Source organism: Pristiophorus japonicus, chromosome 1 (assembly GCF_044704955.1).
Source record: "Pristiophorus japonicus isolate sPriJap1 chromosome 1, sPriJap1.hap1, whole genome shotgun sequence".
Lineage (NCBI taxonomy): Eukaryota > Metazoa > Chordata > Chondrichthyes > Pristiophoridae > Pristiophorus > Pristiophorus japonicus.
In genome coordinates this window covers 506254003-506281219 of record NC_091977.1, presented here as the reverse complement: position 1 = coordinate 506281219, position 27217 = coordinate 506254003, and the positions used below count along the sequence as shown (strand labels likewise).

The 27217-nt window shown below is 44.3% G+C and overlaps 1 protein-coding gene and 1 pseudogene across 2 annotated transcripts in view; both read right to left on the bottom strand.

The window, feature by feature from the left end:
• Positions 1–27217, bottom strand: part of tsnare1 (T-SNARE Domain Containing 1) — a 1185173-nt gene that overhangs the window by 954386 nt on the left and 203570 nt on the right. The gene's annotated exons all lie outside the window — the stretch shown is intronic.
• LOC139279237 (U2 spliceosomal RNA) lies at positions 17914–18152 on the bottom strand (annotated as a pseudogene).

Sequence of the window (27217 nt, the reverse complement as noted above, 5' to 3'; positions counted from 1 at the left end):
ACATCTACTGGTCAGTCCCAAATATCAGCCAACAGAGCAGAGAAGATTGAGAGGGGATTTGATCGAGGGGCCCAAAATCATGAGGGGTCTGGACAGAGTCGAGAGAGAGAAAAACTGGCAGAAGGGTCGAGAACCAGAGGACACAGATTTAAGGTGATTGGTAGAAGAACCAAAGACAACGCAAGTACTTTTTTTTTTAAACACAGTAAGTGGTTAAGATCTGGAATTCACTGCCTGAAAGGGTGGTGGAGGCAGACTCAATTTTATTTTTCAAGAGAGTTCGATAAGTACCTGAAGGAAAAAAAATTGCAGGACTACAGGGAAAGGACAGGGGAGTGGGACTAGCTGAGAGTCGGCACGGGCTCGACTGTCCGAATGGCCGCCTTCTGTACTGTAACCATTCTATGGGCCCAAGTTTCCACATGATTTGCGCCTAATTTTTTAGGAGCAACTGGTGGAAAACGGACTATCTTAGAAATCGCAATTCTCCACATTTTTTTTCTGCAGTTCTAGTCAGGTAGAACAGTTCTACTTTGGAACAGAATTTTTTCTTCAAAAGGGGACGTGTCCGGCCACTGACACCTGATTTGAAAGTTTCCACAGTGAAAACGTACTCCAAACTAAAGTAGAATGGAGGAAGTGAAGATTTTTGTAGAACTGAAAAAACCTGTTCTACACATTAAAAAATCAGGCGCAGGTTACAAATTAGGCGTCCAGAACGAGGTGGAGGGGGGGAAGGGAAGTCATTAAATTCTATAATAAATCCTTATTTATACTTCTACAAATATTATACAAATAAATCCAACCTGAATAAACATTTATAAGCAAAGAAAAGATTAAATAAACCATCTTCCTACCTGTGTGAAAGTGCTTCAGCCATCGATCGAAGGAAACCGCCGTTTGTTGCCGCGCAGGGGAGGGAGGGGAAGGAGACAGCGGCTTGCTGCCGTGGAGGGAGGGGAGGGAGGGGAAGGAGACAGCGGCTTGTTGCCGTGGAGGGAGGGGAGGGAGGGGAAGGAGACAGCGGCTTGTTGCCGCGCAGAGGAGGGAGGGGAAGGAGACAGCGGCTTGTTGCCGCGCAGGGGAGGGAGGGGAAGGAGACAGCGGCTTGTTGCCGCGCAGGGGAGGGAGGGGAAGGAGACAGCGGCTTGTTGCCGCGCAGGGGAGGGAGGGGAAGGAGACAGCGGCTTGTTGCCGCGGAGGGGAGGGAGGGGAAGGAGACAGCGGCTTGTTGCCGCGCAGAGGAGGGAGGGGAAGGAGACAGCGGCTTGTTGCCGCGCAGGGGAGGGAGGGGAAGGAGACAGCGGCTTGTTGCCGCGCAGGGGAGGGAGGGGAAGGAGACAGCGGCTTGTTGCCGCGCAGGGGAGGGAGGGGAAGGAGACAGCGGCTTGTTGCCGCGGAGGGGAGGGAGGGGAAGGAGACAGCGGCTTGTTGCCGCGGAGGGGAGGGAGGGGAAGGAGACAGCGGCTTGTTGCCGCGGAGGGGAGGGAGGGGAAGGAGACAGCGGCGTGTTGCCGTGGAGGGAGGGGAGGGAGGGGAAGGAGACAGGGGCGTGTTGCCGCGCAGGGGAGGGAGGGGAAGGAGACAGCAGCTTGTTGCCGCGCAGGGGAGGGAGGGGAAGGAGACAGCGGCTTGTTGCCGCGCAGGGGAGGGAGGGGAAGGAGACAGCGGCTTGTTGCCGTGGAGGGAGGGGAGGGAGGGGCAGGAGACAGCGGCTTGTTGCCGCGGAGTGGAGGGAGGGGAAGGAGACACCGGCTTGTTGCCGCGCAGGGGAGGGAGGGGAAGGAGACAGCGGCCGGCTTGTTGCCGTGGAGGGAGGGGAAGGAGACAGTGGCTTGTTGCCGCGGAGGGGAGGAAGGGGAAGGAGACAGCGGCTTGTTGCCGCGGAGGGGAGGGAGGGGAAGGAGACAGCGGCTTGTTGCCGCGGAGGGGAGGGAGGGGAAGGAGACAGTGAGAAGGGAAGCCTCAGTGCTGATGTGCTGATGGCAATGTGGTTTTATTAAAAAATGTTCAAAAATTAAACAGCTACAAAGAACTACAAAAATGGCCGAGTGCCAATGTTTTTTTCACATTGAGCATGCGCGAACGCTCCAACGCGTACGCGCAGCGTTGCCGGCAGGAAAAAAACTAATTTAAATAGTGGCCCCCTCCCTCTTACAAAATCGGCGCAAGTGTAGGCTCCGCCCCCCTGGGCGCCACGCCAAACAGACAAGGAGCTGCAAAGCGCTCGAGAATAGCGCGTTTTTTTTCTGGCGCCATTTTACGCGCGAAAAACGGGCGCCCAGCTCGGAGGGGCGCCCGTTTTTTATCCTGTGGAAACTTGGGCCCTATGATTCTATATACAAAACCTTAATAATCAGTTGCAAGCAAAATGCATCCTTTTACCATTTCAATTAAATTTTCTCCAATATAGGAATATTTTCTGCAGCATCACAGTGAGATAACCAGTGCTGTTCCTTTCAAGTTACCAAGTTACTTTGCAGGAAGCCAACTTCTGCGCGCCTTCCTCCTGAATTTGGTGGGCAAATGAAACTTGTCAGACCAGAATAACACATGATTCACATATATTCATCCCCTGAAGGGGACAGGAAATGTTGCAAGATGCAGACAAATAAGATTACAATTGGAATATGATTGCCAGAATTAATCTTTGATTTGCTCAAACACTCACATTAGGTCTACTTTCCCCACTTCATATAATCAAAGAATATCCTGAGGGGAGCATTTATTGCGGTGCGCAGTATACAAGAGTATTCAATCGAATCACACTCACCCCTGGGTCAGAAGGTCGAGGATTTAAAAGAACATAATATAGGGTGACACTTCAGTGCAGTACAGAGTGCAGTGCTACCTTTCCGATGAAATTTTAAAATGGAGCTCCTGTCTGCCCTCTCAGGTGCAAGCAAAAGATCTCATGCCATTATTCGAAGAAGAGCAGGGGAGTTCTCCCCGATAACCTGGTCAATATTTATCCCTCAATTAACACCACTAAAATAGATTCTGGCAATCATAATCTCATTGCTGTTTGTGATACCTTGTGTGCAAATTGTTTGCTGAATTTCTGACATTACAACTGTGACTGCACAGCTGAGCCCAAGATCAGATCAGCCAAGATCTTATTAAATGGCGGAGCAGGCTTGAGGGGTTAAATGGCCTGCTCCTGCTCCTATTTCTTATGTTGTTAATTTCAAAAGCACTTCATTCGTTGTAAAGCGCTTTGGGACATCCTGAGGTTGAGAAAGACGCTATATAAATGCATGTTCTTTCTTTTTATTTGTGAGAAGATAAGTGCGCAATTCAGATTTGATTAGATCTATAAGGACGTTCTCAAAAGTATTCACCCCTATCCAAATATAAAACATTTCTTCATTCAAAAAAACACAGGGCATGCATTCATATTTCATTCTGGAAAAAAATCAAGTGGACATTTACTTAATACTCTCCCTTCACCAAAAATTTAAAGCTCACATGATTGCAGAAATGACTGAGGAAAGGAAATGTGATTAAAATAAGCCTTTATTCATACAGGGATCATATTTTTATTAAGAAAAAGACAGTGAAGTGTGCTGCAGAGAATTTTCAATCAGAGGAATGCACATCACTTGCTGCTACTGACACAAACAAACACCAAACCATCACCTCCATTGCTGAAGCTGCCTCAAAGTTTGGTTTCCTTAATTTTGTACCAAAGGCTATTTTCTCATGATCAACTCTTAACTCTGTCAGCCCCAAGTCTATCCAAAACTTGAATGCTACTCCCATCTCTGTGGATGCCCCTCTGGCATTCTCCCACATTCGTGGGACGGACACAAGAATAATTTTATCATCCAACTCCTTCGTGCAACTCTTCTCATTTTAAATTTATCAATACTAGAGTGGTCATTGATTCTCTTAACAACCACTTCCTCTTGGCTGAAACCCTTACTGTGATAACATTTTTGAACTGCCTCCTACATTTTCTTTTCAAGGAACTCCGAATCACAGAACTCCTCATCGCCCACCCACAACATACAGCATTTGTAAGCTTCACATCACCTAACCACAACAACTTGTTTTTACAACAAGTATTTATATAGTGCCTTTAATGTAGTAAAACGTCCCAAGGTGCTTCACAGGAAATTTGCAAGACAAAAATTTGACATCGAACTACATAAGGAGAAATTCGGGCAGGTGACCAAAGACTTTAAGGAGTGTCTTAAATGTATGTTGCTGTATGTTGTGGGTGGGCAATGAGGAGTTCTGCGATTCGGAGTTCCTTGAAAAGAAAGTGTAGGTTTTAAGGAGTGTCTTAAAGGTGGAGAGGTTGAGAGGCGGGGAGGTTTATGAAGGTAATTCCAGAGCTTACGGCCTGGGCAATAGAAGTCACGGCCACCAATGGTTGAGCGATTATCATCCGAGATGTTCGAGGGCAGAATTTGAGGAGCGTAGATATCTTGGGGGTGGGTGTGGGGCTGAAAGAGATTACAGAGATAGGGAGGGGCGAGGCCATGGAGGGATTTGAAAAAAATGCTGATAATTTTTAAATCGAGGCGTTGCTTAACCGGGAGCCAATGTAGGTCAGCGAGCACAGGGGTGATGGGTGAGCGGGACTTGGTGCGAGTTAGGACTTGAGCAGCCGAGTTTTGGATCACCTCTAGTTTATGTAGGGTAGAACGAGAGAGGCCAGCCAGGATTGTGTTGGAATAGTCAAGTCTAGAGCTAACAATGGCATAGATGAGGGTTTCAGCAGCGGATGAGCTGAGACCGGCGATGTTCCGGAGGTGGAAACAGGCGATCTTTATACAATCATAGAATACTACAGCACAGGAGGTGGTCATTTGGCCCATCGAGTCTATGCCGGTTCTTTTGCAGAACAACCCAGTTAGTCCTGCTCCCCTGCTCTTTCCCCATATCCCTGTCATTTTTTTCCTTCAAGTGTTTATCCCATTTAATTTTGAAAGTTACTTTTGAATCGGTTTCCATCTCCCCTTCAGGCACTGCATTCCAAAGCTTAACCACTCACTGCATAAAAAGGTTTTCCCACACGTCATCTCTAGTTCTTTTGCCAATCACCTTTAATCTGTGTTCCCTCGTTATCGATTCTTCAGCCACTGGAAACAGTTTCTCTTTAGTTACTCTATCTAAACCCTTCAAAATTTTAAACATACAGGTCGACCGTCCGAAATCCAGAGTTCCAAATTCAGAATGTTCCGAAATCCGGATATTTTTTTTAAAAACCGATTACCGCTGCAAGTTAAGCCAAGGGAGGGGGAAAAACACCCCCCAAAATTCCAAGAAACAAAAAATAAAAATTCACAAAACCCTTACCTACTAAAATCACTGAAAAAGAAGTAAAAAATAAAAACTTTGCAGGTCTTCAATGCAGGTTTTTCCTGGCTGCCGACCCCTGAACCAGAACCCCCAACCCGCAGTCGACACTGCCGAACCCAGAACTGCCAACCCCCTCCAGTCCCCGCCGCCCGCCAGACTCCACAGGCCCCTCCTCCTTACCTCGGCCCAGGCGTTTCCATATTCGGGACGTCGGAAAGACATTACGAAATCCTGAACTACCCGAACCTCGACCCGGGCATTTCCGAATTCAGGATTTTGGAAGGACATTATGAAATTCGGAACGGCTTTGGTCCCAAGGTTTCCAGATTTCGGACGAACCACCTGTACTATCAAAAATCTTCTTAGCCTTCTCTGCTCTAGAGAACAACCCCAGTTTCTCCAGACCATTCACATTACTGTAATCCCTCATTCTCACATGCATTATTAACTGCTTGATAAACTGTCCTGCTACCTTCAAAGATTTGTGCACAAACACCCACAGGTCTCTGTTCCTGAACCCCTTGAAAATTGTACCATTTAGCATGTATTGTCTCTCCTCATTCTTCCAACCACAATGTATCATCTCACACTTTTCTGCGTTGAATTTGATCTGCCACGTGTCCGCCCATTCCACCAGCCTGTCAGTCTATGTCCTTCTGAAGTATATTACTATCTTCCTCACAGTTTGCTACACTTTCAAGTTTTGTCTCATCTGCAAATTTCAAAATTGTGCCCTGTACCCACAAATCCAAGTAATTAATGGGAAACATCGCTGAATTCCTCGCTCCAGTCCGAAAAGCCGCCTTTTATCACATCTCTACTTTCTATCTCTTAGCCAATTTTGTAACCATGGGGCCTAATCCCACTTTCCAACTCTTGGTCCGTAGCCCTGTCGGTCACGGCACTTCAAGTGCATATCCAAGTACTTTTTAAATGTGGTGAGGGTTTCTGCCTCGACCACCCTTTCAGGCAGTGAGTTCCAGACCCCCACCATCCACTGGGTGGAAAAAATTCCCCTCAAATACCCTCTCAACCTCCTACCAATTACTTTAAATCTATGCCCGCTGGTTGGTGACCCCCTCTGCAAAGGGAAATAGGTCCTTCCTATCCACTCTATCCAGGCCCCTCATAATTTTATACACCTCAATACGGTCTCCCCTCAGCCTCTTCTGTTCCAAAGAAAACAACCCCAGCCTATCCAAACTTTCCTCATAACTAAAATTCTCCAGTCCAGGCGACATCCTCGTAAATCTCCTCTGCACCCTTACTCTTAAAGGAAGTGAGGGATATAGAGATGCAGAGATGTTTAGGGAGGGAAATCCAGATCTTGGGACCTGAACAGCTGAAGGCAAAGTTGCCAACAATGGAGCAAAGCAATTTCAGTGTGCACAAGAGCCCTGAGTGGAGAATGTAGGGTTTGTGGTGGTTTGATGGCTCTTGAGATAGAAAAGCATGAAGCCATTAAGGGATTCAAACCCAAGGATAAGAATTATGCATTTGAGTTGCTGGGGATCCAGAGTCAATGCAGGGAGTGGTGGGTAAGTGGGACTTATTGCAGGATAGGATGCAAGCAGCAGAGTTTTGGATGAGCTCAAGTTTATGGAGGGTGAAGTATGGAGACCAGCCAGGAGAGCATTGGAATAGTCGAGTCTGGTGACAAAGACATGGATGAGTGCCAGCAGCAGATGGGTTGAGGCAGGGGTGATGTAATGGCTGATATTACGCAGGTGGAGAGGATATGGGGTCTGACACTCAGCTCAGGGTCAATATATTGCGAACAGTCTGGTTCAACCACAGCCAATGGTCAGGGAGGGGCACGGAATCGGTTGCAAAGGTGCGGAGATTTTTGTGCGGGTACAAGGTGACAGCTTCAGTCTTCCCTTCCGGTTTAACTCGACAAAACTGGAGCTCATCAAGGACTGTATTTCTGACAACACAGATTTATATTCTTCTGACATACTGTTGGTTGTGTCTTCTACGTCGGTCTTGGCCTTACACCTTGGTTTCTACACAAAATAATGAAACATTATATCCACTACACAATTGAAACATTTTATGCTTGGGAGACCACATTGTTAAAGGCATCGCCCAGCCCTTCCTTTTGTCCTTTTTCTTTCTTCAATGTAGAAGTTAATTTTTTTTTTAAACTTTTTTATTTTACCAAAGTATTTAATGTCAATTGAAAGTCACTTCCATAGTTTTGAACACAGTCCAATTAGAAATCAAGTGAACGGTAGCATGGAGGTTATGGTACTGGACAAGTAATCCAGAGACCTGGAACAATGATCCAGAAACCAGAGTTCAAATTCCACCACTGCAGCTGGTGAATTTAAATTCAGTTAATAAAACTGGAATAAAAAGATAGCATCAGTAACATTGACCATGAAACGACTGGATTGTTGTAAAAACCCATCTGGTTCACTAATGCCTTTTAGGGAAGGAAATCTGCCCTCCTTACCCGGTCAGGCCTATGTGTGACTCCAGACCGGCAATGTGTTTGACTCTGAACAGTCCTCTGAAATGGCCGAGCAAGCCACTCATTTAAGCGGAATTGGGGATGGGCAATAAATGCTGGTCTTGCCAGCGACGCCCACATTCCGTGAATGAATAAAAAGGATTAAGCTTTTTCCTAACACTCAAAAACGAGAGGCTTTCAAAACTCACTTCACATTACAGTGCAAGCATAACGTGAAAGGAAACCTATCGATGCGATTTCACAGTGTTCACCTGAATTTGTGGCAGTGACAGATTGAAGAGTTGTTTCCCCATTTATACTGCAGTTTGCAGCAATGTAGCATGGAAATCATGTAACACTGATGGAAAAAACTGCATACAGCAGCTAATAATTACACGCCCCTGTACTTAGGAGTTTTCAATATTGAAATGTCAGCTGTGACTCAGTGGGGAGCACACTCAACTCTGAGTCTGAAGGTTGCAGATTCAAAATTGAGCACATAAATCTAGGCTGACACTCCAGTGAAATGCTGAGGGAGTGCTGCACTGTCGGAGTTGCCGTCTTTTGGATGAGGCATTAAACCAAGGACACGTCTGCTCTTTCAGGTGGATGCAAAAGATCCCATGGCACTATTTCAAAGAAGAGCTGGGGAGTTATCCCCAGTGTCCTGGCCAATATTCATCCTTCAATCAACATAACAAAAACTGGTGATTATCACATTGCTGTTTGTAGGAGCTTACTGTATAGAAACATAGAAAATAGGTGCAGGAGTAGGCCATTCGGCCCTTCGAGCCTGCACCGCCATTCAATGAGTTCATGGCTGAACATGCAACTTCAGTACCCCATTCCTGCTTTCCCGCCATACCCCTTGATCCTCCTAGTAGTAATGACTACATCTAACTCCTTTTTGAATATATTTAGTGAATTGGCCTCAACAACCTCTTGTGGTAGAGAATTCCACAGGTTCACCACTCTCTGGGTGAAGAAGTTTCTCCTCATCTCAGTCCTTAGACTGTGACTCCTGGTTCTGGACTTCCCCAACATTGGGAACATTCTTTCTGCATCTAACCTGTCTAAACCCGTCAGAATTTTAAACATTTCTATGAGATCCCCTCTCATTCTTCTGAACTCCAGTGAATACAAGCCCAGTTGATCCAGTCTTTCTTGATATGTCAGTCCCACCATCCCGGGAATTAGTCTGGTGAACCTTCGCTGCACTTCCTCAATAGCAAGAATGTCCTTCCTCAAGTTAGGAGACCAAAACTGGACACAATACTCCAGGTGTGGCCTCACCAAGGCCCTGTACAACTGTAGTAACACATCCCTGCCCCTGTACTCAAATCCCCTCTCTATGAAGGCCAACATGCCATTTGCCTTCTTAACCGCCTGCTGTACCTGCATGCCAACCTTCAATGACTGATGTACCATGACACCCAGGTCTCGTTGCACCTCCCCTTTTCCTAATCTGTCACCATTCAGATAATAGTCTGTCTCTCTGTTTTTACCACCAAAGTGGATAACCTCACATTTATCCACATTATACTTCATCTGCCATTCATTTGCCCATTCACCTAACCTATCCAAGTCACTCTGCAGCCTCATAGCATCCTCCTCGCAGCTCACACTGCCACCCAACTTAGTGTCATCTGCAAATTTGGAGATACTACATTTAATCCCCTCGTCTAAATCATTAATGTACAATGTAAACAGCTGGGGCCCCAGCACAGAACCTTGCGGTACCCCACTAGTCACTGCCTGCCATTCTGAAAAGTACCCATTACTCCTACTCTTTGCTTCCTGTCTGCAGACCAGTTCTCAATCCACGTCAGCACACTACCCCCAATCCTATGTGCTTTAACTTTGCACATTAATCTCTTGTGTGGGACCTTGTCGAAAGCCTTCTGAAAGTCCAAATACACCACATCAACTGGTTCTCCCTTGTCCACTCTACTGGAAACATCGTCAAAAAATTCCAGAAGATTTGTCAAGCATGATTTCCCTTTCACAAATCCATGCTGACTTGGACCTATCGTGTCGCCTCTTTCCAAATGCGCTGCTATGACATCCTTAATAATTGATTCCATCATTTTACCCACTACCGATGTCAGGCTGACCGGTCTATAATTCCCTGTTTTCTCTCTCCCTCCTTTTTTAAAAAGTGGGGTTACATTGGCTACCCTCCACTCCATAGGAACTGATCCAGAGTCTATGGAATGTTGAAAAATGACTGTCAATGCATCCGCTATTTCCAAGGCCACCTCCTTGAGTACTCTGGGATGCAGACCATCAGGCCCTGGGAATTTATCTGCCTTCAATCCCATCAATTTTCCCAACACAATTTCCAGACTATTAAGGATTTCCCTCAGTTCCTCCTTCTTACGAGACCCTCTGATCCCTTTTATATCCGGAAGCGTGTTTGTGTCCTCCTTAGTGAATACCGAACCAAAGTACTTGTTCAATTGGTCTGCCATTTCTTTATTCCCAGTTATGACTTCCCCTGATTCTGACTGCAGGGGACCTACGTTTGTCTTTACTAACCTTTTTCTCTTTACATATCTATAGAAGCTTTTGCAGTCCATTTTAATGTTCCCTGCAAGCTTCCTCTTGTACTCTATTTTCCCTGCCCTAATCAAACCCTTTGTCCTCCTGTGCGGAGTTCTAAATTTCTCCCAGTCCCTGGTTTCGCTGCTCTTTCTGGCCAATTTGTATACCACATCCTTGGCTTTAATACTATCCCTGATTTCTCTTGATAGCCACGGTTGAGCCACCTTCCCTTTTTTATTTTTACGCCAGACAGGGATGTACAATTGTTGTAGTTCATCCATGCGGTCTCTAAATGTCTGCCATTGCCCATCCACTGTCAACCCCTTAAGTATCATTCGCCAATCTATCCTAGCCAATTCACGCCTCATACCTTCAAAGTTACCCTTCTTTAAGTTCTGGACCATGGTCTCTGAATTAACTGTTTCCTTCTCCATCCTAATGTAGAATTCCACCATATTATGGTCACTCTTCCCCAAGGGGCCTCGCACAATGAGATTGCTAATTAATCCTCTCTCATTAAACAACACCCAGTCTAAGATGGCCTCCCCTCTAGTTGGTTCCTCGACATATTGGTCTAGCAAACCATCCCTGATGCACTCCTTATGCAAATTGGCTGCCACATTTCCCACATTAAAACAGTGATACTACAAAAGTACCTCATTGGCTGTAAAGCACTTTAATGGTGGTCGTGAAAGGCGCTATATAAATGGAAGTCTTCATTTTTTTATTAAAAAAAGTTAGGAATGCATATCAAGTTTAGTTTTGGTTCAAATGGAGTCTGTAACAAGTTTAAAACTTGAATGCAATGTCGTCACTTATGTTTGCTCCTGTAGAGAAATCAAGGCCTCAAACTTCACATCCAAATAAATAAAGTTGATTCCCTCCCACTGCCAACATGCTGTTTATTGGGGAAAAGTTTGTTTTGAACTTTGATGTTGTGGCTTATTGTTCTCTCGGGCTGCAAAGATGTCAAACTAAGATATGAAATGAATAAATCTTCTATGACACCATCAGTAATTTACAGGAAATTTTACCAACAAATTGCAAATATTCAAAATATTCTTGAGCATTGTTTGCAGTGACACACAGCAGGTCAGATCCAATATCATTCAGTTCAGTGCTTGCTTCTGGCTCCACTTCAGAAACACTTGGATCTTCACCTCTGGTGGCCTTAATACTTGCAATACTAACGCAACCTCCTTTGTAATCCACATATCACTGACAGCAGTCATACAGTCTTCAAAAATGACAAGAGTTAGCAAGCCGCACAGAAGTTCTGGGCGTTCATCATCATTATTTTCAACAGCCGTATGCTGCTCTCACTTGCCTTTCACCTGTTGACACATGTTGATCATTTCAACGAGACTGACTTCACAGACACATTTTGTAAGGGAAGTGGGTAGGTATTTCTGCCAAACTGCATAAGATGAATGGCACAGAATCATGCACGAAGCTATCTCCTCGAAGACAGTAGCAGTATTCAACGATAGAGGCACAGTGAAACCAGCTTCTTTTTTACATTTACGAGCCTGTATGAAGAACCAAGAACAACTATGCAGCTATCAAGATTTAAGAGGACGTGGTAAATGAGGTATCAAGTACTCCTTTCCTGCTTTCTCGCCATACCTTTAGCCGTAAGGGCCATATCTACCTCCCTCTTGAATATATCCAATGAACTGGCATCAACAACTCTCTACGGGAGGGAATTCCACAGGTTAACAACTCTCTGAGTGAAGAGGTTTCTCCTCATCTCAGTCCTAAATGGCTTACCCCTTATCCTTAGACTATGTCCCCTGGTCCTGGGCTTCCCCAACATCAAGAACATTCTTCCTGCATCAAACCGGTCCAGTCCCGTCAGAATTTAGTATGTTTCTATGAGATCCCCTCTCATCCTTCGAAACTCCAGTGAATATAGGCCCAGTCGATCCAGCCTCCCCTCATATGTCAGTCCTGCCATCCCGGGAATCAGTCTGGTGAACCTTCGCTGCACTCCCTCAATAGCAAGAACGTCCTTCCTCAGATTAGAAGACCAAAACTGAACACAATATTCCAGGTGAGGCCTCACTAAGGACCTGTACAACTGTAGTAAGACCTCCCTGTTCCGATACTCAAATCCTCGAGCTATGAAGGCCAACATGCCATTTGCCTTCTTCACCGCCTGCTGTACCTGCATGCCAACTTTCAATGACTGATGCACGATGATACCCAGGTCTCGTTGCACCTCCTCTTTTCCTAATCTGCCGCCATTCAGATAATATTCTGCCTTCGTGTTTTTGCCACCAAAGTGGATAACCTCACATTTATCCACATTATACTGCATCTGCCATGCATTTGCCCTCTCACCTAACCTGTCCAGTCACCCTGCAGCTTTTTAGCATCCTCCTCACAGCTCACACCGCCACCCAGCTTAGTGTCATCTTAGTACTGTTGAGGGGGATGACTCATCAGGGGAGGGCAGCAGCAGCCAAGTTCATGGCACCCGTGGCTGGCTCTGTTGCAGGATGGCAGAAAAAAAGAGTGGGAGAGCAATAGTGATAGGGGATTCAATTGTAAGGGGAATAGATAGGCGTTTCCAGGATGGTATGTTGCCTCCCTGGTGCAAGGGTCAAGGATATCTCGGAGCTGGTGCAGGACATTCTGAAAAGGGAGGGAAAACAGCCAGTTGTCATGATGCACATTGGTACCAATGACATAGGTAAAAAAAAGGGATGATGTCCTACCAGACGAATTTAAGGAGCTAGGAGCTAAATTAAAAAGTAGGACCTCAAAAGTAGTAATCTCGGGATTGCTAACAGTGCCACGTGCAAGTCAGAGTAGCAATCTCAGGATAGCGCAGATGAATACGTGGCTTGAGCAATGGTGCAGCAGGGTGGGATTCAAATTCCTGGGGCATTGGAACCGGTTCTGGGGGAGGTGGGACCAGTACAAACCGGACGGTCTGCACCTAGGCAGGACCGGAACCAATGTCCTAGGGGGAGTGTTTGCTAGTGCTGTTGGGGAGGAGTTCAACTAATATGGCAGGGGGATGGGAACCAATGCAGGGAGACAGAGGGAAACAAAATGGCGACAGAAGCAAAAGACAGAAAGGAGATGAGTAAAAGTGGAGGGCTGAGAAACCCAAGGCAAAAAACAAAAAGGGCCACTGTACAGCAAAATTCTAAAGGGTCAAAGTCCAATAAAAAGGCAAGCCTGAAAGCTTGGTGCCTCAATGGAAGGAGTATTCGGAACCCAGGAGACGGCTCTGAGCTAGTTAGAGTGGGTGAGAGCGCAGATGAACAGGACCCCAAGAAAGAATGCAAAAGGCAGGAGGCAACAGAGCAGAGTAGCACTGGGGTAAATGTAAACCACAAGGTGAAAGGAAGGGACAATATGTATGAATATCAAGGGGCTGCACGAGGTGTCAAAACTAAAAATCATGGTTTAAAAACTAGTATTAAAACACTCTACCTAAACGCACGCAGCATTTGAAATAAAGTAAATGAGTTGACGGCACAAATCATTACAAATGGGTATAATTTGGTGGCCATTACAGAAACGTGGTTGCAGGGTGGCTAAGACTGGGAATTAAACATTCAGGGGTATCTGACAATTCGGAAGGATAGACAAGAAGGGAAAGGAGGTGGGGTAGCTCTGTTAATAAAGGATGATATCAGGACAGTTGAGAGAGATGATATTGGCGCAAATGAACAAAATGTTGAATCATTGTGGGTGGAGATTAGAGATAGTAAGGGGAAAAAGTCAGTGGTGGGCATAGTTTTTCGGCCCCCAAATAATAACTTCACAGTGGGGCGGACAATAATCAAGGGAATGAAAGAGGCATGTGAAAAAGGAACGGCAGTAATCATGGGGGATTTTAACCGACATATCGATTGGTCAAATCAAATCGCACGGGATAGCCTGGAGGAGGAATTCATAGAATGCATACGGGATTGTTTCTTAGAACAATATGTTACAGAACCTACAAGGGAGCAAGCTATCTTAGATCTGGTCTTGTGTAATGAGACAGGAATAATAAACGATCTCCTAGTAAAAGATCCTCTCGGAATCAGTGATCATAGTATGGTTGAATTTGTAATACAGATTGAGGGTGAGGAAGTAGTGTCTCAATCGAGCGTACTATGCTTAAACAAAGGGGACTACAGTGGGATGAGGGCAGAGTTGGCTAAAGTAGACTGGAAACACAGACTAAATGATGGCACAATTGAGGAACAGTGGAAGACTTTTAAGGAGCTCAACAAAAGTATTTTCTAGTGAAAAAGAAGGGCGGTAAGAGAAGGGATAACCAGCCGTGGATAACCAAGGAAATAAAGGAGAGTATCAAATTAAAAATCAATGCGTATAAGGTGGCCAAGGTTAGTGGGAAACTAGAAGATTGGGAAAATTTTAAACGACAGCAAAGAATGACTAAGAAAGCAATAAAGAAAGGAAAGATAGATTACGAAAGTAAACTTGCGCAAAACATAAAAACAGATAGTAAAAGCTTTTACCGATATATAAAACGGAAGAGAGTGACTAAAGTAAATGTTGATCCCTTAGAAGATGAGAAGGAGGATTTAATAATGGGAAACGTGGAAATGGCTGAGAACTTAAACAATTATTTTGCTTCGGTCTTCACAGTGGAAGACACAAAAACCATGCCAAAACTTTATTGGTCACGGGAATGTGGGAAGGGAAAACCTTGAGACAATCACTGTCACTGCGGGGGGGGGGGGGGGGGGGCGGTGGGTAGTGCTGGACAGGCTAATGGGACTCAAGGTAGACAAGTCCCCTGGTCCTGATGAAATGCATCCCAGCGTATTAAAAGAGATGGCGGAAGTTATAGCAGATGCATTCGTTATAATCTATCAAAATTTTCTGGACTCTGGGGAGGTACCAGCGGATTGGAAAGCAGCTCATGTAACACCTCTGTTTAAAAAAGGGGGCTGACAAAAGGAAGGTAACTATAGGCTGGTTAGTTTAACATCTGTAGTGGGGCAAATGCTTGAAACTATCATTAAGGAAGAAATAGCGGGACATCTAGATATGAATCGTGCAATCAAGCAGACGCAACATGGATTCATGAAGGGGAAATCATGTTTAACTAATTTACTGGAATTCTTTGAGGATATAACGAGCATGGTGGATAGAGCTGTACCGATGGATGTGGTGTATTTAGATTTCCAAAAGGCATTCGATAAGGTGCCACACAAAAGGTTACTGCAGAAGATAAAGGTACGCAGAGTCAGAGGAAATGAATTAGCATGGATCGAGAATTGTCTGGCTAACAGAAAGCAGAAAGTCGGGATAAATGGGTATTTTCGGGTTGGAAATTGGTGGTTAGTGGTGTACTACAGGGATCGGTGCTGGGACCACAACTGTTTACAATATACATAGATGACCTGGAAGAGTAGACCGAGTGTAGTGTAACAAAATTTGCAGATGACACAAAGATTTGTGGAAAAGCGGGTTCTGTTGAGGACACAAAGAGGCTGCAAAGAGATTTAGATAGGTTCAGCGAATGGCCTAAGGTTTGGCAGATGGAATACAATGTCGGAAAATGTGAGGTCATCCACCTTGGAAATAAAAACAGTAAAAGAGAATATTATTTGAATGGGGAGAAATTACAACATGCTGCAGTGCAGAGGGATCTGGGGTCCTTGTGCCCTTGTGCATGAATCGCAAAAAGTTAGTTTGCAGGTGCAGCAGGTAATCAGGAAGGCAAATCGAATGTTGGCCTTCATTGCGAGAGGGATGGAGTACAAAAGCAGGGAGATTCTGCTGCAACTGTATAGGGTATTGGTGAGGCCGTACCTGGAGTACTGCGTGCAGTTTTGGTCACCTTACTTAAGGAAGGATATACTAGCTTTGGAGGGGGTACACAGACGCTTCATTCGGCTGATTCCGGAGATGAGGGGGTTACCTTATGATGATAGATTGAGTAGACTGGGTCTTTACTCATTGGAGTTCAGAAGAATGAGGGGTGATATTATAGAAATATTTAAAATAATGAAAGGGATAGACAAGATAGAGGCAGACAGGTTGTTTCCACTGGTTGGGGAGACTAGAACTAGGGGGCACATCCTCAAAATACTGGGGAGCCAATTTAAAACCGAGTTGAGAAGGAATTTCTTCTCCCAGAGGGTTGTGAATCTGTGGAATTCTCTGCCCAAGGAAGCAGTTGAGGCTAGCTCATTGAATGTATTCAAATCACAGATAGATAGATTTTTAACCAATAAGGGAATTAAGGGTTATGGGGAGCGGGCGGGTAAGTGGAGCTGAGTCCACGGCCAGATCAGCCATGATATTTTTGAATGGCGGAACAGGCTCGAGGGGCTAGATGGCCCACTCCTGTTCCTAATTCTTATGTTATGATATGTTCATCCGCAAACTTGGAGATATTACACTCAATTCCCTCATCCAAATCACTGCTGTATATTGTAAATAGCTGGCGTCCCAGCACTGAGCCCTACAGCACCCCACTAGTCACTGCCTGCCATTCTGAAAAGGACCGTTTATCCCGACTCTCTGCTTCCTGTCTGCCAACCAGTTCTCTATCCTCGTCAGTACATTACCCCCAATACCATGTGGTTTAATTTTGCACACCAATCTCTTGTGTGCGACCTTGTCAAAATCCTTTTGAAAGTCCAAGTACACCACATCCACTGGTTCTCCCTTGTCCACTCTGCCAGTTCCATCCTCAAAAAATTCTGGAAGATTTGTCAAGCAGGATTTCCCTTTCATAAATCCATGCTGACTTGGATCGATCCTGTCACTGCTTTCCAAATGTGCTGCTATTTCATCTTTAATAATTGATTCCAACATTTTCCCCACTACTGATGTCAGGCTAACCGATCTATAATTACCCGTTTTCTCTCTCCCTCCTTTCTTAAAAAGTGGTGTTACGTTAGCTACCCTCCAGTCCATAGGAACCAATCCAGAGTCGATCGACTGTTGGAAAATGATCACCAATGCATCCACTATTTCAAGGGCTACTTCCTTAAGTACTCTGGGATGCAGACTATCAGGCCCCAGGGATTTATCAGCCTTCAATCTCATCAATTTCCCTTGCACAATTTCCTGCCTAATAAGGATTTCCTTCAGTTCCTCCTTCCCACTCGACCCTTGGTCCCCTTGTAATTCCGGAAGGTTATTTGTGTCTTCCGTCGTGAAGACAGAACCAAAGTATTTGTTGAACTGGTCCACCATTTCTTTGTTCCCCATTATAAATTCACCTGGATCTGACTGCAAGGGACCTACGTTTGTTTTCACTAAGCTTTTTCTCTTCACATATCTATAGAAGCTTTTGCGGTCAGTTTTTATGTTGCCAGCAAGCTTCCTCTCACTCTATTTTCCCCCTCCTAATTAAACCCTTTGTCCTTCTCTGCTCTATTACAAAATTCTCCTTGTCCTCAGGTTTGCTGCTTTTTCTGGCCAATTTATATGTCTCTTCCTTGGCTTTAACACTATCCTTAATTTCCCTTGTTAGACATGGTTGTTTATTGTTTGTTTATTTTTTAAATTCGTAGCCAATCGTTCCAATTCTTTGTCAAATCACAAACGCCAGAGGTCACCTTGGGCCCATTCAAGGATCACTCTGCGCCAATGCTCTTAGCCAAAAGGCCTAGAGCCACTGCACCGTTCCTGGAAGTACTGCAATACCAGGTTCGTGCCATGGAGGTGGATGGGTCAGGTCCCCCACACACCTCCGTGGAGATGGATGGGTCAAACCACCCCACCCACCTCCTATTTCCAAAAAAGCAAGCATATACCTTCCTGATCCAGGGAGAACCACCTTGGGGTTATGGTGGTTACTCCCCTGTCAGGTCAGTTACGCATGATCTTAGCCAAAAGGCCGAGAAGCGATTTGTTTATTGTTTTTTTTTTAAATTCGTAGCCAATCATTCCAATTCTTTGTCAAATCACAAATGCCAGAGGTCACCTTGGGCCCATTCAAGGATCACTCTGCGCCAATGCTCTTAGCCAAAAGGCCTAGAGCCACTGCACCGTTCCTGGAAGTACTGCAATACCAGGTTCGTGCCATGGAGGTGGATGGGTCAGGTCCCCCACACACCTCCGAGGAGGTGGATGGGTCAAGCCACCCCACCCACTTTATTGTTACTCCAGACAGGGTTGCACAATTGTTGAAGTTCATCCATGTGATCTTTAAATGTTTGCCATTACCTATCCACCGTCAAGCCTTTAAGTATCACTCGCCAGTCTATTCTAGCCAATTCATGTCTCATACCATCGAAGTTACCTTTCCTTAAGTTCAGGACCTTAGTCTCTGAATTAACTGTGTCACTCTCGATCTTAATAAAGAATTCTACTATATTATGGTCATTCTTCCCTAAGGGGCCTCGCACAACAAGATTGCTAATTAGTCCTTTCTCATTACACATCACCCAGTCTCGGATGGCCAGCCCACTCGTTGGTTCCTCGACATATTGGTCTAGAAAGCCATCCCTAATCCACTCCAGGAAATCCTTCTACACCGCATTGCGACCAGTTTGATTAGCCCAATCAATATGTAGATTAAAGTCGCCCATGATAACTGCTGTCCCTTTATTGCATACATCCCTAATTTCTTGTTTGATGCTGTCCCCAACCTCACTCCTAATGTTTGGCGGTGTGTACTCAAATCCCACTAGCGTTTTCTGCCAAGCCACCCCACCTCCTTTTCCTTTCTATCGGTCTGTCCTTCCTAAATGTTGAATACCCCTGTATGTTGAGTTCCAAGCCTTGGTCACCCTGGAGCCATGTCTCCGTGATGCCAATCACATCGTATTCGTTAACTGCTATCTGTGCAGTTAATTCGTCCACCTTATTCCAAATACTCCTCGCATTGAGGCACAGAGTCTTCAGGCTTGTCTCATTAACATCCTTTGCCCCTTTAGAATTTTGCTGTAATGTGGCTCTTTTTGCTTTTTGCCTTGGGTTTCGCTGCCCTCCACTTTTACTTTTCTTCTCAAAGAACATCCTCAAAGAACTCCAGCAAATTTGTCAAACATGATTTCCCTTTCATAAAACCATGCTTGATTGGAAAAGTGTAATTCAAATGTCCTGCTACTGCTTCCTTAATAATGGACCTGAGACCTCATTAGTGTAGAAACAAATCATCCTCGACTCCAGGGGACTGCCTAAGAAGACCGACTGAAAACAAGCTTGCAGCATTTTTCCTCTCAAAACCTTTTGAAAACCTCCATAAAATTCCTGCTCCTTAACTTTCTCAGTTCCAGCAAAAAAAATTTCAATGTTGTGAGCCTTTCTTGATAACTTTAACTTACCATTCCTCATGTTCTTCCAATAAATCTTTGCTGTGCCCCATTCATTGCTCCATTACCCGTCCTATAATGAGGTGCCCAGAACTGTATGCTATAATTGAACTGTGATCCTACCCCTGTTTTTATATTCAATACCCTTATCTATGAACCCTTGAATTCCATTTTGCTTTTAATGGTCTTTTCTACCTTCAAACCCAGCTTTATAAATCGATGCAATTGCACCCCAGATCCTATTGCTCCTTCACTCTTAAGTGTCCAACTGTTTTGGGTTTGCTTTCTCGCACCAGTACTTCTCTCTCTCCACGCGCGCCCCTCCTCCCCCGCAAATTGTACTACTTTATTTAACTCTATATTGAACAGCATCTGGAATCTATCTGCCCAGTCCACGAACCTGTCTATGTCCTCCTGCAAACTCCATCACAGTTTGCCATGTGCCTTAATTTAGCATCATCAGCAAACTTTTGCGAACAAGTGATGCAGATGTCAGCTCGCAGCAGCATATTCCATTAATGTCTTCACAATAAAACATACATAACCTGTCTCCCTGGATTTTATGATCAATATGATTTTATTGATGTGACATTAAATATTCTAGCTAATTCTGTCTGCAATTCTCTGAACACATTGCTTAGACATGGGACACACAGCGTTTGTATTCTACATCTTGATGTGAAACCAAACAAATGCACGAGGATAGCAAATGGAACTGCAATATCAGATGTAACTCAATCCTTTAGTTAAAGCTTTTATGCTTCTCAGTAAGCCCTGGCATAATTCTCATGAATCTGTGCTGTACCCATTCCAAGGACAATATATATTTTTCCTGAGGTTTGGTGCCCAATGCTGAATGTGGTACTGCAGATGGGGTCTGACCAATGCTCTGTACAAGTGAAGCATCACTTCCTCACTTCTGAATTCCAACCCCTTGAGGTAAAGGCCAATATTCCACTAGCCCTATTAATCTTTGTGTGCCTGTGTATTATCCGTTCGTGAGTTGTGTACATGGGCACCTAAATCCCTTTACTCCCTCATAATTTCTAGTCTGACAACGATTCATCTTTCTCAGATCCAAAGGGGATAACCGCATCCTTCCCTAAGTTGAACGGCATCGGTCATAGTTTTACCCACTCACTCAGTCTGTCTCTGTCCCTTTTCAACTTCCTGCCTCCATCCATCTGACTTACTGTACTTCTGAACTTAGTGTCATCTGCAAACTTGGCTATACATCATTCTAGTCATATATATCAACCAATTACTGACCATTGTCATCAGGTTACCTCCAATTTTGTGCGCTCTCATTTTGCTAATAATCTCTTGTGCGGTAGCTTAGCACATGCCTGCTGGAAGACCATATCGACAATATCCATAAGCATTCCAGCAAGAGAGTGTCTATCCACCTCCCCATGACATTCAATGGTATTACCATCATCTACTCATCTACTCATCTACCATCAACATCCTGGGGGTCATCATTAACCAGAAATGTAACTGGACCATCCAAATAAATACTGTGACTACAAGAGCAGGTCAGAGGCCGAGTATTCTGCAGTGGATGACTAACCTCCTGACTCCCCAAAACCTTTCCACCACCTACAAGGTACAAGTCAGGAATGTGATGGAATATTCTCCACTTGCCTGGGTGAGTGCAGCTCAAACACTCAAGAAGTTCTACCACACAGAAGAACAAGGGCAGCAGGTGTATGGGAATATCACCACCTCCAAGTTCCCCTCCAAGCCACACACCATCTTGACTTGGAAATATATCGCCGTTCCTTCATCATCACCAAGTCAAAATCCTGGAACTCCCTATCTGTCAGCAGTGTGAGGTACCTTCACCACATGGACTGTAACAGTTCAAGAAGGTGGCTCACCACCTTCTCAAGGACAATTAGGGATGGGCAATAAATGCTGACCTTGTCAGTAGTGTGCAAAGCCTGTGACTGAATAAACTTTTTAAAAATCATGCTAGTGACATCCTCAAAATATTCAAATAGATTAGTCAGACATGACCTACCCTTCACAAATGCATGCTGACTCTCTTTGATCAAGTGATTTTTGTCCAAGTGTTAAACTGACAGGTCTGTAGTTACCTAGTTTCTTTGTCCCGAAATAGTGGAGTGACAATAACTTTAAAAAAAAATATCTCATAATACTCCCGTGAAGCGCCTTGGGACGTTTCACCACGTTAAAAGTGCTGCACTCCAAAAGTACTTCATTGGCTTTAAAGCGCTTTGAGATGTCTGGTGTTCATGAAAGGCGCTATATAAATCCAAGTCTTTCTTTTCTTTTTGTATCAATACAAGTTGTTGTTATTTCCAATCCAAAGGCACGCTTTTTGTATCTAGAAAGCTTTGAATGTTTATGACTAGCGCATCTGTAATTTCCTCACCTACTTCTTTTAATACCTGGGGTGGAAACCATCAGGTCCTGGAGAATTGTCGATCTTTAGTCTCTATTTTCTCCATTACAATTTTTTTTTTAAACTTGTATTAAATCCAATTGTATTTAACCAAGGTTCCTCCCTTTGGTTAATTTTTGGGTTTCCTTACACCGCTGACATTTTGTCCTCTTCTTTTATGACCAAGACAGATGTAAAGTTGATAGAATCGTAGAAATTTACAGCACAGAAGGAGGCCATTCAGCACATTGTGTCTATGCCGGCCGTAAGAGCTATCCAGCCTAATCCCACTTTCCAGCTCTTGTTCTGTAACCCTGTAGGTTACGGCACTTCAATTATATATCCAAGTACTTTTTAAACTGCGTCTATCACTCTTTCAGGCAGTGAGTTCCAGAGCCCCACCACCCTCTGGGTGAAAAATGTTCTCCTTAAATCCCCTCTAAACCTCCTACCACTTACTTTAAATCTATGCCCCCTGGTTATTGACCTCTCTGCTAGGGAAAATAGGTCCTTTCTATCCACTTTATCTAGGCCCCTCATAATTTTATACACCTCAACTAAATTCCCCCTCAGCCTCCTCTGTTCCAAAGAAAACAACCCCAGCTATCCAATCTTTCCTCATAGCTAAACTTCTCCAGTCCTGGCAACATCCTCGTCAATCCACTCTGGACCCTCTGTAGTGCAATCACATCCTTCCTGTAATGTGGGAGTTGTCTGCTGACTTCTGATGGTAGTGATGTAGTAGCGTGATGTCGGTTTTAAAACATGTTGTTCCAGGAAACTGTCCTGAATATCACCGGATGTCACCGAGCGACTGCAGGGCATTCTGGGGGGAGATGGTGAACAGCCAAAGGTCGTGATCCATATCGGGACCAAAGGCATAGCTGGAAAGAGGGATGAGATCCTGCAGGCAGAGTTTAGGGAGCTAGGAGAGAGATAGTAATCTCCAGATTACTCCCAGTGCGACGAGCTACTGAGTACAGAAATAGGAGGATAGAGCAGATGAATGCGTGGCTGGAGAGTTGGTGCAGGAGAGAGGGCTTTAGATTCCTGAGGCATGGGGACCGCTTCTGGGGGAGGTGGGACCTGTACAAGCCGGACGGGTTGCACCTCAACAGAACCAGTACCAATATCCTCGCGGGGGTTGCTACTGCTGTTGGGGAGGGTTTAAACTAGCTTGGCGGGGGGTGGGAACCTGAAAATAGATTTAGTAGGAAGGGGAAATAAAGCTGGAATTAGAAAGCAAAAATGTAAAAAGTGAGTTTGAAGGACAGAGGAAACAAGCAGGAAAGAGAGTGTAAAAAAACAATTTTAAAATCATTTTGTCTAAATACACATAGCATTCGTAACAAAATAGATGAGTTGATGGCACAAATAGATATATATGGGTATGATCTGATAGCCATTACAGAGATGCGGTTGCAAGGTGACCAGGACTTGGAACTAAATATTCAGGGGTATTTGACAATTTGGAAGGACAGACAGAAAGGAAAAGTAGGTGAGGTAGCACTGTTAATAAAGGATGGGATCAGTGCATTTGTGAGAAACGATATTGACTCAGAGGATCAAGATGTTGAATCAGTTTGGGTGGAGATAAGGAATAATAAGGAGAAAAAGTCACTGGGTGCCTAACAGTAGCTACATGTTTGGACAGAGTATAAATCAAGAAATAATGGAGGCTTGTAAAAAAGGAACGGCAATAATCATGGGCGATTGTAACATTCATATTGATTGGACAAAGCAAATTGGCCAGGGTAACCTTGAGGAAGAGTTCATAGAGTGTATCTGAAATAGTTTCCTTGAACAGTACATTGTGGAACCAACCAGGGAGCACGCTATCTTAGATCTAATACTGTGTAATGAGGCAGGATTAATAAATGATTGCATAGTAAAAGATCCTCTAGGAATCAGTGACCATAATATGGTTACATTTCAAAATCAGTTCGAGGATGAGAGAGATGGTTCTCAAACCAGGGTCCGAAGCTTAAATAAAAGAGACTACAAAAGTATGAAGGCAGAGTTGGCTAAAGTGGACTGTAAAAATAAACTGAAGTATGGGACGGTTGGTAAGCAGTGACAGACATCTAAAGAGATATTTCATAACTCGCAACAAAAATATATCCCAATCACAAGGAAAGACTAAGAGAAGGGATAACTATCCGTGGCTAACTAAGGAAATAAGGGAGGGTATCAAATTGAAAACAAGGGCATACAATGTGGCCAAGACAAGTGGGAGGCCAGAGGATTGGGAAAATTTTTTAAGCCAGCAGAAAATAACTAAAAAAATGATTGAGAGGGAAGATAGATAATGAAAGTAAACTAGCATGAAATATAAAAACAGACAGTAAGAGTTTCCACAGGTACATTAAAAGGAAGAGTGTGGCTAAAGTAAATGTTGGTTTCCTGGAGGATGAGACTGGGGAAAAATAATGGAGAACAGGGAAATGGCAGAGACGTTGAACAAATATTTTGTATCGGTCTTCACGGTAGATGACACGAAAAACATCCCAATAGTGGATAATCAATGGGCTATAGGGAGGGAGGAACTTAATACTTTTGCTATCACTAAAGAAGTAGTAATCGGTAAAATGATGGGAATAAAGACGGACAAGTCCCCTGGACCTGATGGCTTCCATCCTAGGGTCTTCAAAGAAGTAGCAGCAAAGATAGTGGATGCATTGGTTGAAATCTACCAAAATTCCCTGGATTCTGGGGCAGTCCCAGCGGATTGGAAAACTGCAAATGTAACGCCCCTATTTAAAATAGGAGGTAGACAAAAAGCAGGAAACTATAGACCAGTTAGCCTAACATCGGTCATTGGGAAAATGCTGGAGTCCATTATTAAGGAAGCAGTAGCAAGACATTTGGAAAAGCATGATTCAATCAAGCAGAGTCAGCATGGTTTTATGAAAGGGAAATCATGTTTGACAAAATTGCTGGAGTTCTTTGAGAAGCAGGGTGGATAAGGGGGAACTGGTGATGTGGTGTATTTGGATTTCCAAAAGGCATTCGATAAGGTGCCATATAAGAGATTACTGCACAAGATAAAAAATCAGAATTGGGGGTAATATATTAGCATGGATAGAGGATTAGCTAAGTAACAGAAAAGAAAGTCGGGATAAATGGGTAATTTTCCGGTTGGCAAACAGTACCTAGTGGAGTGCCACAGGGATCAGTGCTGGGGCGTCAACTATTTACAATCTATATTAATGACTTGGATGAAGGGACCGAGTGTAATGTAGCCAAGTTTGCTGATGATACAAAGATGGATGGGAGAGAAAATTGTGACGAGGACACAAGAAATCTGCAAAGGGATATAGACAGGCTAAGTGAGTGGGCAAAAATTTGGCAGATGAAGTATAATGTGGGAAAATGTGAGGTTAACCACTTTGGCAGAAATAATAGAAAAGCAAATTATTATTTAAATAGAGAAAATGTGCAAAGTGCTGCAGTACAGAGACACCTGGGGGTCCTTCTGCATGAAACACAAAAAGTTAGTATGCAGGTACAGCAAGTAATCAGGAAGGCAAATGGAATGTTGGCCTTTATTGCAAGGGGCATAGAGTATAAAATCAGAGAAGTCCTGTCACAACTGTACAGGGTATTGGTGAGGCCACACCTGGAGCACTGCATACAGTTTTGGTCTCTGCATTTAAGGAAGGATATACTTGCATTGGAGGCTGTTCAGAGAAGGTTCACTAGATTGATTCCGAAGATGAGCGGGTTGACTTATGAAGATAGGTTGAGTAGATTGGGCCTATACTCATTGGAGTGCACAACAAGGAGGTGATCTTATTGAAACATAAGATAATGAGGAGGCTCGACAAGGTGTATATTTCCACTCATAGAGGAAACTAAAACTAGGCTACAGTCTTCGAATAAGGGGCCGCACATTTTAAACTGAGATGAGGAGGAATTGCTTCTCTCAGAGAGTTGTAAATCTATGGAATTCTCTGCCCCAGAGAGCTGTGAAGGCAGGGTCATTGAATATATTTAAGGCAGAGATAGACAGATTTTTGAGCGATAATGGAGTAAAGGGTTATGGAGAGCGGGCAGGGAAGTGGAGCTGAGTCCATGATCAGATCAGCCATGATCTTATTGAATGGTGGAGCAGGCTCGAGGGGCCAAATGGCCTACTCCTGCTCCCACTGCTTATGTTTCTTATGAATATGCACGAGAAATATGCTGCCTGTACAATTTGTGCTGTTCTGTTGCTTCTAGTCTATGTGAAAATGAAATTCCATTAAAACTAGCCATTTTGCTTTTACTACATGCTTCTCTGATCTCTGTATTTATGCATCCCGCTAATACATCACTACTGTAGACAACTCCCACCAGAGTCTTGCATCCTTTGCTTTTCTTAATTCGATCTGATGAGTTTCTACTGCCTGCTCATCATTACAGATGTCCCTTCTTTTAATTGCTGTTATAGTGCTTTTTATTATATCGCTACTCCTCCTCTTTTCCCAATTTCCCTGCCCTAACTGAATATTTAGCTTAGTCATGCCCAGCTTGTAGCTAGCTCTCTGTAATGACTAATAACTCATATCCTTTAAATCGAGCTTTAGGTGAAGGCCATACTGTCAGCACAGGCTTCCCTGAACCCAAAAGTGGTTCCAGGCATCGAAAACACTCCCTTATGCACCATCCTTCCAAAAATGCATCGACAATCCTAATCTTTCTCTCCCCATGTGGGAGGAATCCAGAGAATACTGTCGTGGAGGTACTGCTTCTTTATTACAGAATCATAGAAAAAGGAGGTCATTTCGGCCTATCGTGTCCACACCAGCCAACCAAGAGATATCCAGCCTAATACCACTTTCCAGCTCTTGGTCCGTAGCCCTGTAGGTTATGGCACTTTAAGCGCACATCCAAGTATCTTTTAAATGTGGTGAAGGTTTCTGCCTTGACCACCCTTTCAGGCAGTGAGTTCCAGACCCCCACTACCCTCTGGGTGAAGAAATTTCCCCTCATATCTCCTTTGTACCTCCCCCAAATACTTTAAATCTATGCCCCCTGGTTACTGACCCATCTACCAAGGGAAACAGGTTCTTCCGATCCACTCTACCCAGGCCCCTCATAATTGTTTACACCTCAATCAGGTCTCCCCTCAGCCTCCTCTGTTCCAAAGAAAACAGACCCAGCATCTCCAATCTTTCCTCATTGCCAAAATTCTCCAGTTCAGGCAACATTCTTGTAATCTCCTCTGCACCCTTTCCAGTACAATCACATATTTCCTGTAATGTGGTG